At 49.7% G+C, this 15,155-nt stretch overlaps 1 pseudogene; it reads right to left on the minus strand.

Moving 5' to 3' along the window:
* Window positions 1-888: 888 nt before the first annotated feature.
* On the minus strand, window positions 889-14,157 carry LOC119283620 (annotated as a pseudogene).
* Window positions 14,158-15,155: the final 998 nt, after the last annotated feature.

Here is a 15,155-nt window from a genome sequence, read left to right on the forward strand (position 1 = left end):
TGTCATGCATCGCCCGAAGGAAGAGTTCCAGGTTCTTGATTCTTTGATGGGACCCGAACTTGACAGTGAAATTACAGAAAAAGTTGAGGAGCTGATACGGCATAAATTTACATGAGCATATTGAAACTATTATTTAGTAACTGAACTATGTTAAATTCTTTTCGTGCTATCATGTATATGAACAAAGAAAACAACTTGGATATGACATATGTGATGCGAATGCGAGCGGTGTTGTGAATTATCCGGATGTGTCTACCTGGCCTATCAAAACGTATAATATGCCACACCAAGAAGACGGGTGAGTAAATACTTTCATATTGTTTTAATATCTATCCTCAAATGCGAACTTATGAACCGTTGTTTGTATGGACCAGCAATTCATGTGGAATATTTGTTCTTCGATGCTTTCAATATTGGAACGGTGAAAAATGGACAAGCCATTTTTCTCAGGTCTGGTTTTATTTCAAATGCTTATATTCAATTAAATTCATTATGTAATACTATTTGAGTTGTACTAATATGAAGTTCTAACGGGGGTCAATTGATAAATCGAGGGACTTAATGATTGTGCAGCTTATTTTTTTGGAGAGAAATACGCTCAACGATGTGAAGGACAAAGTTACCCGGCTTGCAAAAAAGAAATAAATGTGGCAAAAATTTTGTACTAGAAAATTTCATAGGCTCAAATAATGTTTACATTTATTTCGACTTTGATATCTTGTGACGAAGAAGACACTACTATTTTGAATATTTAAGTCGAGAATGACATTTGGATTATTATGTTGTCTTCATGTCGTTGTCTTTAAATTTGAAATCTTCATATTCATAGTTCTGCCGTCGTCAAATTGTTTGGATATAACAGTCCATGTTTTCCTGTACTGCTGAATGTTAAAAAAATGCACATGTATTTATTATGCACTTTAAAGCACTGTCGCCGTCGCTTATAACACCGACGTTCTTACTTTTCCTTTGTAAAAAAATTGCCGACAAGTGCGTCGGCCAGTCTGACGTTAGACAGGACCGACGGCACTGTCCAACAGGGCAGCGTCGAACGATGGGTAGCATAGCGGTTTAATCAAAGGCGTTCGAGTGCAAGTGTGCCGCCGGGTATATAAGCCGGTCGTCGCGCGCTCTGTCGGGCGAGGTGGGACTAAAACTTTGCTATCGCAGCCGCCGTGCCTGCAGCGACGCGCATGACCGCGTGGGCCGGCCCAATAACATTGTTTCACCCGCGGCGCGAAGACGGCCCAAGTAGCACACGACGCGAAGACGGCCCAAGTAGCACACGGCACGACGACGGCCCAAGTTCCACGCGAGGCGACGAGAAATGTTTAGTCCCACCTCGCCTGACGAAGCGCGCGACGGCCGACTTATATACCCGGTGGCACATAGGCTGTCGAACTCCTCTGATTACCTCGTACTGCTGCCGTCGTCCGACGCTGCCCTGTGGGACAGTGCCGCCGGCGCACTTGTTGGGTTTTTAAAAAAAATGATAATAACGACGGGGTTCTAAGCGACGGCAACCGTACTGTGCAGAAAATTAACAGTAAACAGCGACGGCACTACTGTGCAAAAATGGGCACGTCAAAATAAACGACGGCGACCGTACAGTGCAGAAAATTAACAGTAAACAGCGGCGGCACTATTGTGCAGAATGAGCACATCAAAATAAACAAAGTAAAACTCCTTCTTGCATTACATAGTCTATCATCAAAACAAATACTTATGTCGGTATCATAGCAAATAGTCTGACATCAACAAAGTAAAATAAGTTCATATAACATATTTTAACAATTATTAAAGATCACATATATAGAACATTAAAAAACTGTGTCCAATGAAAGGGTGGAGCAATCTTCCATAGCAATCCATAATAAACCTGTCTTCAATCAAAGGGTGAACCAATCTTCCATACTCCACAATTCAAGCAAAGTTCCTACATAACAGTAAGATATGTGTTAATTCACAATAAACAAATAAATTTGGTTTGAACAATAAGATTTACAATAACATAAGAAAATCATACTTAGGATTTTGAGGGAACGTGGACTTATAATGACCCGTAAGACCGCACTGTCCACATTGACGTTTGCTTTTCTCATCAAAAGCTTTAGGTTGCCCATTTTTAGTGACATCAGGACCATCCTTACCGCGGCCTTTAACATTTTGTTTTGGTGCACCTTTGGTGTTAACTTTTGCGGGATCACGAACAAGACCATGATCTTGATTATGCTCAAATGCATCATCGTTCACAAACTGTACCTCCACACCAGGCTCATCCTCCTTAGTGTAATCATTGTCTATTATGTCCCTCAGAGCCGCCTTCATCTTGTCGAATAAAAATGGTTTATGGCATGATTTATGAGTTGCTTCAGCAGATAAGGTAGTCAACTCGTTGTACCTAGCTCTGTCCCCTGCACCTGCCCATCCTCACGCAAATAGATCGCTAGTGCGCTTCACGGGAAGTCCACCCCTTGCAACTTTGCTCAACCTCCGCAGTACTAAACACTTAGGTATCTCACGTAAGCGTAGCTGAATCAGAACGTGAAGAATATGTTTGCAAGGAAATCCTTTGCAATACATGCTTCTGCAACTGCACTTCACAATTTCTTCGGAGTTACCTGGGGTGTACTCCACAGTGAATCTGATATCCCTATTTTCCTTCCATGTCAGTATGAATCTGTGAGTGTCTGCTCCTCTCAGTCTCTCAAGGACCTCAAGCTCCCGTGCCTTCTTCATATCTTCCTGCAAGATATAAAAGTTTGCCATAGTGAACTCACGGGCAGCCGATTTCTCAATATCTTTACACTCGTCCAATACTGGTACTGGAACTGTCTGTGAGTTTGTGTAATCGTCATGCGCCTCGTTCTCACGGAGACGAACTATGCAGTTCTGATAGTGCACAATCATATCAACAATAGTCATACTGGAGTCTAGATGCAAGTGAAGGCATGAATTCAGACTCTCACTTCGCTGGTTACTTCGCATACCTAAGAAAAACCCACCTGACAGATATGATGCAGCCCAAAGCCTTTTCTTCTTGTACATCCTACGTAACCATGTCTTTGTTTTCTCCGACTGCCATTTGGCGGTAAACGCTGCCCATCTCTCCTCAAATACCTTTTTTGAAGTGGCATAATAAAGTAGAGACCTGAACTCCTTTAGAGACTTATGATGAAGGTGTTTCTGCATGTTCTTCTCAATATGCCACGAGCAAAGATGATGCCAAACCTCCGAAAGTACCTTTCTTATGGCCTTAATCATAGCTGCATCTCCATCAGTAATTACTGACCTGGGCCTCTTTTGACAGTGAGCCCTCAAAAACGTCTCAAGCAGCCAGACATATTTATCTTCCGTCTCATCAGACACAAGAGCACAACCGAATACCATGGGGCAACGGTGGTTGTTCAGACCGACAAAAAGTATAAATGGCATGCCATACCTATTCATCATGTATGTGCTATCGAAGACTGTCACATCACCGTAGTCAACATAGTCTCGACGTGATTGAGAATCACACCAGAATATGTTTTTCAGCCTTCCTTCATCATCGATGGTGTGCTCAAAGAAGAAATCTGGATCTCTCTCTTTTCTGGTCATCATGATCCCAATGGCAGTGTCTGCATCACCTTGTGCAAGCAACTTCATTTTTTCTCTATAACACATGTTATAAAACTTCTTCCTCCCAAAACCAGCCTTTGCATATGACCCATACCTACTGACAAGTTTATCATAAATCATATGTTTCCTGATTCCAGCACCTACCATGGTTAAGATCTCAGCTTTCTGATATTCTTTTATCTGACTATGAGACCGAAGAAACGTGACTTCATCCGGTCTGCTAGAACGTGACTGTGATCATCATTGAAACTGTTGACATACCAAACGTCACACTCTTTATCAAGTTTCAAAGTTATATGCGCATCGCAGAAGCAACGAGCCTCCCCTCTCAGCCTGCGCGTCCTGCCTTCCATTGTACAAAGTTTTGCCTGTCGTTTCCCAGCTCTCGCACACAGATACTTTCTCAAGCGCTTAGTTTCCTCAGGACCTTTCGAATATTTCAGTGAGTCCTTTCTTACGCTAAAACCACGCTCGTAAGCATACTGGTTATAGAAAATGTAAGCCTCTCCTAGTGACTTGAACGTCTTCCTCATTACCTTCCAATGCATGTCCAATGATTCTTGCTGATATTCATCAAACCCGATGTCAAAATTAAACAGATCATCACCAACATGCTCATCATTCCCGCTTGTACCATCTACATCTCCCTGTAAATTAATGCATTAAACCATTTATGTCAGTCAGTTATTATTTTAATATGTAATGTAGTCATGTAAGTTTCAAAACTTACTTTGCTGGAGCTGTCATCATGAGATGCATCAACGTTTGATTTGTCACTTTCATCGTCCACAATATTCCTCACAAAGTCCTCGTCCTCGTCCATCTGTGCGCATTGCAAAAAAAACATGTAAGCACTCATATGGTTATTGAGGGAGTCCTGGATTAGGGGGTGTCCGGATGGCCGGACTATACTTTCAGCCGGACTCCTGGACTATGAAGATACAAGATTGAAGACTTCGTCCCGTGTCCGGAAGGGACTTTCCTTGGCGTGGAAGGCAAGCTTGGTGATACGGACATTCGGATCTCCTACCATTGTAACCGACTCTATGTAACCCTAACCATATCCAGTGTCTATATAAACCGGAGGGTTTTAGTCCGTAGGACGACATACACATCAACAATCATACCATAGGCTAGCTTCTAGGGTTTTAGCCTCTCTGATCTCGTGGTAGATCTACTCTTGTACTATCCATATCATCAATATTAATCAAGCAGGACGTAGGGTTTTACCTCCATCGAGAGGGCCCGAACCTGGGTAAAACTTCGTGTCCCTTGCCTCCTGTTACCATCCGGCCTAGACGCACAGTTCGGGACCCCCTACCCGAGATCCGCCGGTTTTGACACCGACATTGGTGCTTTCATTGAGAGTTCCTTTGTGTCGTCGCCGACGGGCTCGATGGCTCCGACGATCTTCAACAGCGATGTAGTCCAGGGTGAGATCTTCCTCCCCAGACAGATCTTCGTCTTCAGCGGCTTCGCACTGTGGGCCAATTCACTTGGCCATCTGGAGAAGATCGAAAGCTACGCCCCTGGCCGTCAGGTCAGATTTGGAAGTTTAAACTACACGGCTGACATCCGCGGGGACTTGATCTTCGACGGATTCGAGCCACTGCCGAGCGCGCTGCACTGTCCCGACGAGCATGATCTAGCTCTGCCGCCGAACAGTGCCCTGGAGGCCGCACCCGCATCGGCTCCGATCCTTGATTCGGAGCCAACTGCGTCGATCGAGGATGGGCGGTTGGACGCCACCTCGGGGGCTGCGACGCCAACGGCGATTAAGCCGAACATCAGCCCCGTACTCTGCGAGACTCATGACTCCAAGGAGCCGGACTCCTCTTCGGACTCCGAACACTCCGCGCCCCTGCCAATCGAATCCGATTGGGCGCCGATCATGGAGTTCACTGTCGCGGACATCTTTCGGCACTCGCCTTTTGGCGATATTCTGAAGTCACTGAAGTCTCTCTCTTTATCAGGAGAGTCCTGGCCAGACTGCGGCCAGCAGGGTTGGGATTCGGACGATGAAGAAATTCAAAGCCCACCCACCACCCACTTTGTAGCCACTGTCGATGATTTAACCGACATGCTCGACTTCGACTCCGAAGACATCGACGATATGGACGCCGATGAAGGAGATGATGAAGAACCAGCGCCTATTAGGCCCTGGAAAGCCACCTCGTCGTATGACATATACATGGTGGACACCCCAAAAGAGGGAGATGGCGATGGAACAGCGGAGGATGACCCCTCCAAGAAACAGCCTAAGCACCGACGTCAGCGGCGCCGCTCAAAATCCCGTCAAAACAAACACGGTGATTCCAGCACGGGAGATAATAATACTCTGGAAAGCGCCGAAGAAAACCCCCTCCAGCAAGATTTAGCACCGGAGGATGGAGAAACCATCCCTCATGAGAGAGCGGCAGACAGAGAGGTCGAGGACGATAATTATATGCCTCCCTCCGAAGACGAGGCAAGCCTCGACAACGATAAATTCGTCGTGCCAGAGGATCCCGTCGCAAAAGCGTTTCCAACGCAGGCTTATGGCCACGGCAAGAAGCCTCAAGAAAAAACAGCAACAGCTTAGAGCTGATCAAGATTTGCTAGTCGACAGATGGACTGAACTCCTCGCGGTCGAAGAGCATAAACTGGAACGCCCCTCCAAGAGCTACCCAAAGCGCAAGTTGCTACCCCAATTAGAGGAGGAAGCACTTGATGCGGCCGACCGGCCACCTCGTGGTCGTGACAGAGAGGCCTCTCGGCCCTCCACTCAAGCCGCACCCCGTACCAAGTCACGGAAATATGCGCCGGACTTACGAGATATGCTGGAGGACAAGGCTAAACAAACAAGACCGATCTACGGATCGCGTGGGCGCCCCATGGCCCGAGACGGCATCCGTCACGCCGGCCACAAATTCGGCAGGGCCGAATACAGTAGACAAGGCTCACTGGAGCTACGTCATGATATAGCCCAGTACAGAGGCGCCGCACACCCACTCTGCTTCATAGACGAAATAATGGATCATCAAATCCCCGAGGGTTTCAAACCTGTAAACATCGAAACATATGATGGCACAACAGATCATGCGGTATGGATTGAGGATTATCTCCTTCATATCCACATGGCCCGCGGCGATGATTTCCACGCCATCAAATACCTCCCACTCAAGCTTAAAGGACCAGCTCGGCATTGGCTTAACAGCTTGCCAACAGGATCAATCAGTTGTTGGGAGGACCTGGAAGCCGCATTCCTCGACAATTTCCAGGGCACTTATGTGCGACCCCCAGACGCCGATGACCTAAGTCACGTAATTCAACAGCAGATGAATCGGCCAGGCAATTCTGGACACGGTTCCTAACAAAGAAAAATCAAATAGTCGACTATCAGGATGCTGAGGCCCTAGCAGCCTTCAAGCACAATATCCGTGACGAGTGGCTAGCCCGGCACCTTGGACAGGAAAAGCCGAAATCTATGGCAACACTCACGACACTCATGACCCGCTTCTGCGCGGGAGAAGACAGTTGGCTTGCTCGTAGCAACAATATAACCAAGAACCCTGGTAGTTCAGACACTAGGGACATTAGTGGCTGGTCGCGTCGCAACAAGCAGAAGCGCCGCATTAATGGCGACAATGCTGAAGATACGGCAGTTAATGCCGGATTCAGAGGCTCTAAATCCGGTCAGCGGAAGAAGCCATTCAAAAGGAATCCTAGGGGCCCGTCCAGTTTGGGCCGAATACTCGGCCGCTTATGCCAGATACATGGCACCCCCGAAAAGCCGGCCAATCACACCAACAGGGATTGTTGGGTGTTCAAGTAGGCAGGCAAGTTAAATGCCGAAAATGAAGACAAGGGGCCGCATAGCGATGACGACGAGGAACCCCAGCCGCCGAACAACAGTGGACATAAGGGTTTTCCCCCACAAGTGCGGACGGTGAACATGATATATGCAACCCACATCCCCAAGAGAGAGCGGAAGCGCGCGTTAAGGGACGTATACGCGATAGAGCTAGTCGCCCCAAAGTTCAACCCATGGTCCTCCTGCCTGATCACCTTTGATCGAAGGGACCACCCCACTAGCATCCGTCACGGCGGCTTCGCCGCATTGGTTCTAGACCCAATTATTGACGGATTTCATCTCACTAGAGTCCTTATGGACGGCGGCGGCAGCCTGAACCTGCTTTACCAGGATACAGTGCGGAAAATGAGCATAGATCCCTCGAGGATTAAGCCCGCCAAAACGACCTTTAAAGGCGTAATACCAGGTGTAGAGGCCAACTGTACAGGCTCAGTCACACTTGAAGTGGTCTTCGGATCTCCGGATAATTTCCAAAGCGAGGAGTTAATCTTCGACATAGTCCCGTTTCGCAGTGGCTATCACGCACTGCTCGGGCGAACCGCATTCACCAAGTTCAATGTGGTACCGCATTATGCATACCTTAAGCTCAAGATGCCTGGCCCTCGAGGGGTAATTACGGTCAACGGAAACACCAAACGCTCCCTCCGAATGGAGGAGCACACGACGGCCCTTGCAGCGGAAGTACAAAGCAGCCTCTCCAGGCAGTTCTCTAGTCCGGCCAGTAAACGACCGAACACCGCCAAGCGCGCCTGGAGTAACCTACAACAAGACCGCCTGGCACGATCCGAGCAGGCGTAGCAATGCGGCCCCAACCCCAACCCTCGCAAAAAGGCGATGCCAGCACTTCGCGTACATAACTACGCTCTAGAGATACCATGGGCACAGGGGGAGGGGCACCATCACGGCACGCCCGAAACACGGCTTAAACCGCACCAGGGGCTGCTGGTTTTTTTAATTTTCTCTTACTTTAAGGACTCCATTCTTCGGACGGCCTGTTCGGCAGTTCAATTGCCGCACAAACGATGCAAGAATCAGGGAAGCAGACAAGCCACGCCGCATTACGGAATTCCCAGGTGGTCTCTATCACGAGCAGTATACCTATTTCACATATTATTCCGCAGCTTGCCCCTGGAGCGGACATGTTACATAGTCCAACCTTTTGCTTATCGCATTAGTTGTATCGTTCTGCTTTGATCGCAGCTCTTTTTAATAAACAATGCATAGCTTTTGTCTTTTGCATTACCTTTTTATATATATTTATATATGTTCCTTAACGACATGTTGCATCCGTACACATTGGTACGGCCAAAATACGCCAGGGGCTTCAGTACCCCTCAACATGATGTGAGAAGTCCGAACACTTTAACAAGTGCGGCACCCCGAACTTATAGCATTATATGCATCGGCTCCGAATCATGTCTTGGGTCAATAGTTGGGTTTGCCCGGCTCCTATGTTTTGGTGCCTTACGTTCCGCTATATCGGCTAAGGTAGCACTATAAGAACCACTGCGATTGTGCCCCAGTTGAGCTGGGTCGAGCACCTCAGTGGAGAAAGTTAAAACTGACCGTCATGATGAGGCGAGAGCTGGTCGCTGTTCGAGAGGTATTTTCGAGTCCTTAAAGACTTATGCCGCTTAGGGCGAGGAGCCGGCTCTGTCCGGCCAAGGCGTGGATAGCGCCCCGGACTCGGTCTTCCGAATACCAGGGGCTTCGCCGAAATTTAAAATTATAGAATTCTATGGCTAAGTGAGAGTGTTCACGCATTATAGTCTGATTGCCTTGTTCGTTGGGCTGAGCACCTCCCTCGAAGGACCCAAACATGGGGAAAAAGAGCCCTCAGGTTTATCCCCGAACACCCCAGCACTAGCGGCACGGGGGCAGAAGCCGACGACTTGCCATCTCTTAGAATTGATAAACAGCCGCACAGAAGGTAATATTTTAAATTCAAACAGCATTGCTTAAGCGCATATGAACAAGTTTTCAGCGCACGGGACAAAACGAGCGAGTTTTACTCAAAGATTACATCCATAGAGCATTCCTCTGCCACAAGGCGGGCACCCTTCAGAACATCCTTATAATAATTTGCGGGCTTGCGATGTTATTTCTCCGGCGGTGGCCCGTCCTTCACCAGCTTCTCAGCATCCAGCTTGCCCCAGTGCACCTTCGCACGGGCAAGGGCCCTACGGGCACCTTCAATGCACACGGAGCGCTTGATGATTTCGAGCCTTGGACAGGCCTCCACCAGCCGCCGCACCAGCCCGAAATAGCTCCCAGGCTGAGCCTCTCCAGGCCATAGCCGAACTATGAGGCCCTTCATGGCCTGTTCGGCCGCCTTGTGGAGCTCGACCAGTTGCTTCAACTAGTCGCTCAGGGGCACGGGGTGTCCGGCCTCAGCGTACTGAGACCAGAACACCTTCTCCATCGAGCTACCCTCCTCGGCTCGATAGAATGCGGCGGCATCAGATATACTCCGGGGAAGATCTGCGAACGCTCCTGAAGAACTCCGGATTCGGGTAAGTAACAAGTAACTCACGCTTATGTGTTTACTTTGCATAAAGAATGCCTTACCCGCCGCTATCTTCTTCACCTCATCCAACTCCTGGAGGGTCTTCTGGGATTCGGCCTTGGCGGACTTGGCACTTTTAGTAGCCGACGCGAGCTCAGACGCTTGCGTCCTTGAGTCACGCTCCAAACTCTCATATTTTTCCATGAGAGCCCGGAGCTCTTGCGGCACCTTGCCAACCTCGGCCTCATACTTTTCTCGCTCAACACGCTCCGCGGTCGACCTCTTCTCAGCCTCAAGCAGAGCTTGCTTCAGGGTCGCCACCTCAAACGTGGCCCCTACAATAGCCATGATAATCCTGTCATTTTTGCAATTGCACCTTTTTATACATATATGTTTAATTTAAACAAGGTATTTCTTACCTTCATTGTCCTCGAGCTACTTTTTGGCACGTCCAAGCACTTGCTCGGACCGCTCGAGGTCCTGCTTTAGCACGTCCACCTCCGCAGTCAGTGCGGCAGACGCCAGCAGGGAAGCCTGCACACGCATATTGACTCTTTTTAGACTCCTGCGATTTTTATTTGATCCTCTATTCGGCTTTTCTTTCTGAACGCCAAACAAAGCATCAGGGGCTACTGTCTATGCGGTAATGTTATTTACACATTCTTTACTTACCTCAAAGCCTGTTAAAAGGCTTGTACAAGCTTCAGTCAGTCCGCTCTTGGCGGACTGAACCTTCTGGACCACCACACTCATAATGGTACGGTGCCCCTTGTCGATGGAGGCGCCTTGGAGCGCCTCCAGCAGATTGTCCGGCGCCTCCGGTTGGACGGAGGTCGCCGGCAAGGTGGGCTTGCTCCTCTTGGAAGGAGGTCCCTCGCCGGACTCTGGAACCTTTGAAGGTTCCGGAGCGGTGTCTGGCCTAGGGCCGGACTTGGAACCCTGGGGGTTTCGCCCCCTTTACTCCTGGAGTCCGGGAGGTCGCCTTGCGGCACCTCCAGGACCACCTCCTCCCGGATTGGAACCTGTTGGGACAACACTTCGGTGTCGTCCGTAGGGCGGGGGGAGGAAGCCATCGGCAGCGAGTTCACGTCCGACGAGTCCAATGAGCCGCTCGACGAGGCGTCGAGCCGATCTTTGGGGGGGCTGCATAAGCACATTCAACATAAGGGAAAGTTGTACAGTAAACGAATACTATGAAATCATTCCGGTATCCGGATACTTACGATTTTGCCAGGGGCTTGTCCCTGGGCGGCCACTCCTCTTCACCGTCGTCGGCGTTGGTGGAGTAGTCCGGAGGATGGGTTTTTCCCTTCTTGGACCCTTCGGCCTCCCCAGTGGGGGCGGCCTTCCTTTTCTTCCCTTCCCCCGCTGGAGGGGGAGGGGTATCTTCTTCCTCCTCCTCATCTTCATGGGAGGAGTGCGTCTTGGATTCGTCGGATGATGAATCCGACACCTCCGGGCATCGGGCACTCTTTCGAGTCCCCATGGCCTTCTTCTTGGCCTTCTTCTCCGGCACCACATAGGGTGCCGGAACCAGCAGCTTCGCCAATTGGGCGTCCGCTGGGCCTTCGGGCAAAGGAGCCGGACAGTTGATCTGTCCGGACGTCACCTGCCAATCCTGTCAAAGGAAAGGGAGCTTAGATCCCGCATGGAGTCAAACTATGAAACACTGATACCCTGTAAAGGGAAAAATACAGCTTACCGCAAGAGCGTGACGCTGTGCACTAAATCCGCGATCCTCAGTAGCGGATGCGGGAGCCACGGCGCCTTTGAAAAGCACCTTCCAGGCATCTTCGTATGTCGTGTCGAAGAGCCTGCTCGGAGTTTGGTGCCGCGCCGGGTCGAACTCCCACAGGTTGAAAGCCCGTTGTTGACACGGGAGGATCAAGCGGATGAGCATAACCTGGACTACGTTGACAAGTTTGAGCTTCCTGTCCACCAGGGTTTTGATGCATGTTTGGAGTCCGGTCAGCTCTCCTTTTTTACCCCACGACAGGCCCGTCTCTTTCCAAGACCTGAGCCGCGTTGGAGGTCCGGACCGGAACTCAGGGGGTGCGACCCATTCGGCGTCGCGTGGCTCGGTGATGTAAAACCACCCCGATTGCCACCCCTTCAGGGTCTCCACAAAGGAGCCCTGGGCCATAGGACGTTGGCCATCTTGCCCACCATGGCTCCTCCGCATTCCGCTTGGTTGCCGCTCACCACCTTCGGCTTGACGTTGAAGGTCTTGAGCCATAGGCCGAAATGGGGGCGGATGCGGAGGAAAGCCTCGCACACGACGATAAACGCCGAGATGTTGAGGACAAAGTTTGGGGCCAGATCATGGAAATCCAGGCCGTAATAGAACATGAGCCCCCGGACAAATGGATGCAGAGGGAAGCCCAGTCCGCGGAGGAAATGGGGGAGGAATACCACCCTCTCATGGGTCCTGGGAGTGGGGATGAGCTGCCCCTTATCGGGGAGCCGGTACGCGATGTCGTTAGACAGGTATCCGGCCTTCCTCAGCTTTTTGATATGTCCCTCCATGACGGAGGAGACCATCCACTTGCCTCCCGCTCCGGACATGGCTGGAGAAGGTTGAGGTGAGGAGTGCGGACTTGGGCGCTGGAGCTCGAGTGCGCAAGAATGGATAGGCGAAGGAGGAAGAAGGCGTAGGTGAAAAGGTGGATCCTTATCCCCTTATATGGGTGGACGCAACTACATGTCCCCACCAGCCTGGTAAAACTCGCTTATCTCCCAAGTGCTGTAATCAAAGGCGCGGTTGGGTTACCCACGCCCGTATTGATGAGAATCCCGGAATAACGGGACACGATCTCTGCTTTAACAAGACGTGCCAAGGAAACCGCCTCGCATAGCGCGCTGAGATGGGACAGTAAAATGGTTCGAATAAAAGCTTGGTTGTGGTGTGATGTCATGCTACGGGATACGTCAGTAGATTAGATTTGTGTAAATATTATTCTCTCTATGGCAATATGTGGAAACTTATTTTGCAGAGCCAGACACTACCTTTGTGTTCAAAATCTTCTATGAAGTAATTGGAGGAGGAACCCATCTTGCAATGCCGAAGACAATTTGCGCGCCGGACTCATCGTCATTGAAGCCTGGTTCAGGGGCTACTGAGGGTGTCCTGGATTAGGGGGTGTCCGGATGGCCGGACTATACTTTCAGCCGGACTCCTGGACTATGAAGATACAAGATTGAAGACTTCGTCCCGTGTCCGGAAGGGACTTTCCTTGGCGCGGAAGGCAAGCTTGGTGATACGGATATTCGGATCTCCTACCATTGTAACCGACTCTATGTAACCCTAACCCTATCTGGTGTCTATATAAACCGGAGGGTTTTAGTCCGTAGGACGACATACACATCAACAATCATACCATAGGCTAGCTTCTAGGGTTTTAGCCTCTCTGATCTCGTGGTAGATCTACTCTTGTACTACCCATATCATCAATATTAATCAAGCAGGACGTAGGGTTTTACCTCCATCGAGAGGGCCCGAACCTGGGTAAAACTTCGTGTCCCTTGCCTCCTGTTACCATCCGGCCTAGACGCACAGTTCGGGACCCCCTACCCGAGATCCGCCGGTTTTGACACCGACAGTTATTATGTCATTTCTTTTCTGATTTTATTAATAACATACCTGGAGTGCACTTTCAGCAAATGAATCATCTATATCCATATCATCATCATCGCCATGTCGCTGCATGATGCAAAAAAATATGAAATTGTCCGTGCGGTCTATCATATTTATTGTTTTTATCAACATTGATCACACTTACATTGCCACTATAAGATTCATCCAAACTCATGTAGTTCTCCTCACCAGGTTCATCCATATTCAGTGACGAGGTTTCGTTGTCCTCGCCGTAATCATCGCCATCATAATCGCCCTCCTCCTCTAACTATAGATAGTTAAAAAAATTGTACGATCAATCAAACGCCGTGTAACATCATCCCTAAAACAATTATCTCATCAAGCACAACGATGTCTCAAACCAACCTCTTGCACGGCGGCGAGGATTTCAGCCGGATCCATTTCCTTCGATGACGAACGTGATGACGGCGTGACGTTGCTGGCCGGCGGAGGCAGGTGTCGACGGCGTGAGGACGATGGCTGGTCGTAGCAGGCGTAGTGCGCGGAGGGAGGCGGCGACGTAGATCGCGGGTGGGCGGCCATCTGGGACGCGGCGGCAGCGCCAACGGCGCCGGGGCAGGCGCGGCGGTAGCGGTAACGGCGCTGGGGCACGCGTGGCGGCCTGTTTGGGCGGCGACCCGGGCGATGGCGACTTCGTGCAGACGGGGGCCGACGTGGAGACAGCGTGGATGCGTTAGGGTTCAGGGTTTCGACGGCGGGCGTCGGCGGCTACCGTGTCTTTTTTTTCCTCCAACAACTGTCGACGCCAATGTGGAGACGTGCGGGCGTACGACAGCGACGTACGGCGACGGGTGCGGGTACGCGGGCGGGCGTACGTACAACGACGGGCGCGGCATACGCGGGCGGGCGTATGACGTCGCGCGCGGACGTACGGCATTGGGTGGGTATTCCTATACCTAATGTGAAATTACCATACTATCCACTATACGTTTTAGGGGGGTTGTACCGAAGCACTCCCCGGCCAAGTATAGTATATATATATGTCTCCTGTCTTGCTTGCTCAATTCATCGGAATTGCTGCCGGGTAAACTGAACTTAGGTGAACTGGTTTTGCAGGGTTCATTTAGGTTTCTAAACGCAGAGCACACATTTGCTGCAGAGATTGGTAAACATATGGCTACCAAATTCTCTGGTTTGGACCTACGGCTCAGAACCACGGGGCATGCTTTTGGAGCATTTGTGTTGCGTCTCATTGGGATGCATCGGATTGGTAGAGCTATTCGGAATCTTACGATCGTCATACTAAGATCAGAGGTAATTTATCATTGTGTTTATACATATGGAATATATGCGATACATGTTCAACAACAAAATCTAGGTGCATTTTTTAGCTAAGGTCTCGGTAGTGGCACATCTATAATATAGATGCGGTACATGTTCAACAACGAAAATTGTAGGTACATTATTCCTGGGCTAAGGTCTCAACAGTTGAACATCCATAATATGTTACTGTAATTCACATTTGTTTAGGTGAAAGACGCATGCCCAGTAAATTGTCTTTGTGATGAGCCCAAAGACTG

The sequence above is a fragment of the Triticum dicoccoides genome, chromosome 4A (assembly GCF_002162155.2).
Source record: "Triticum dicoccoides isolate Atlit2015 ecotype Zavitan chromosome 4A, WEW_v2.0, whole genome shotgun sequence".
Lineage (NCBI taxonomy): Eukaryota > Viridiplantae > Streptophyta > Magnoliopsida > Poales > Poaceae > Triticum > Triticum dicoccoides.